We start from the raw sequence: 2,009 nt of genomic DNA on the forward strand, positions 1-2,009 counted from the left end.
AAACAGTAAATATTCCAGATAAAATTAAAGTTGAGCCATCTAGATGTCAAAATCTCCTGAAAAGACCAAAAGTGATGTTACTTAGAAAACAAGAAATGAAATTGGAATCTTAAGATGGATTCGTTAGAGTCCAGAATGCTAAATTTTTAAAAGTTATGGATAGTTTCAATCCCAAATATACACAGTTTATCCCCAAATTTAACATAAATATGAATCGAGGTTTGAATTCATTCCATGTATTTAATTTTAAGTTGTCTGGAGGTTGAAGACTTTTACCAACTTGGGAAACAATTGTTCCATCCCAAGCTTTTTTTAGAAGTTTCTTTCTTTTAAAAAAATTTTTTTTTCTTTTTGGCTGTGCTGGGTCTTCATTGCTGCGCTCAGGCTTTCTCCAGTTGTGGCAAGTGGGGGCTGTTCGCTAGCTGCTTTGTGAGGGCTTCTCATCGCAGTGGCTTCTCTCGTTTCAGAGCACAGCCTGAGTGGTTGTAGCTCCCAGACTCTAGAGCACAGGCTCAAAAGTTGTGGCACATGGGCTGAGCTACAGAGGGCTTAGTTGCTCCGCAACATGTGAGATCTTCCCAGATCAGGGATCGAACCCGTGTCTCCAGTATTGGCAGGCAGATTCTTTACCACTGAGCCACCAGGAAAACCCAGGAATTCCCTTCTTAGTGCATGGAGATTGCGTGCAACCAGGGATGTGCCCTGGGCGCAAGATCTCGACCCTCAAGTCCAGGGTGATTCTTTTCACGGCAAAGAAGAATGAGCTAATGTCCATCCGTAGGGGCTCTTCCTAAAGGGACTTGGAATCCTGCTCTCTGAGGGGTGCTCTTGTAGCCCACATTCTCTGGCTTCAAGCTGCATATGACTTAATCATCAAAGCTGATTTCAGCCACCGCATTTACCTGCATGAGTCATTACCTGTGTCATTTACACTTTACCTGCGTGAATTATTATACTTTAATGCAACAAATCTTATTACCCTGTGACCTTATTCTAAGTTCTACACCAGACTCTAAAGTCCTGTCTTCCTCGGGCCTCCTGTATATCTATCTCCCTTGGCTTTGCTTGGCTCTTTGAACTTATTCTAAGGACAGTTACCAAGTCCTGGGGTGGAAGGGACTGTGGCAAAAGTGTGAAGAGTGTAGAGAAGAGACTTGCTGACAGGGTTAGGGAACACTAACAGATCCAGAAATGGATCTGTAAAACTCTCTCCAGAATAACCAGGGGGCAGGTACGAGCTTGTGTGAGGAGGGAGCAGCCACTGGGAGGGAAGAGAACCTTGTGAGCAATGCCCTGGGTCTGGAGAGATGCCCTGGGGTGTGGGAGCATAGGTGGTTACAATGGCAGGCAGGGTTAGGGGGTGGGGGAGGAGAGGAGGGAAGAATTTAACCCTTACCTTGGGAGTGATGCCCAATGATTTAGCAAGCAAGCTCTGTGCAAAACTCCACCCCCTAGCTGTGAGATTTGGATAAATTCCCAACCTCTGTTTCTCAACCTCAATATCCTTGTCTGTAAAGTGAAAAATAATGATAATAATAGCTACAGACACTACATCAGAGGATTGTGGTGAGGAATTAAATGAGATAATGGGCTAAAATGCTGAGCCTGGCCCACAGTAAACTCTAAGTAAATGCGAGCTCTAATCCTTTAAGTAGCAATGCCATGACTGAGTTCTCACATTCATTTCCTGAACAAACAGCCGCCTTTCTTGTGGGAGGGAGTGTCCCTATTTTTGAAATGATGGAAAAAGTAGCTTAATGACAGTACCTTATACAATTAGCAAATAGTTGAGCTGGTTCTGACCTTCTAGGAAAGTCTTATGGATTCTCGGGAGAAACACAGGCCCAGATTTACATTCTAGAAGGTTGTGTGGTGTGTGGGAGGTGGAGGGGACAGAAGGGAGAGTTGAAGACAGGTCTAGGCACCTACTTGAGCAGCTTATGTGTGCTCAGTAGCTCAGTCATGTCTGACTCTTTGCGACCCCGTGGACTGTGGCACACCAGGCTCCT

This window comes from Bos indicus x Bos taurus, chromosome 5 (assembly GCF_003369695.1).
Source record: "Bos indicus x Bos taurus breed Angus x Brahman F1 hybrid chromosome 5, Bos_hybrid_MaternalHap_v2.0, whole genome shotgun sequence".
In the NCBI taxonomy this organism is placed as follows: domain Eukaryota; kingdom Metazoa; phylum Chordata; class Mammalia; order Artiodactyla; family Bovidae; genus Bos; species Bos indicus x Bos taurus.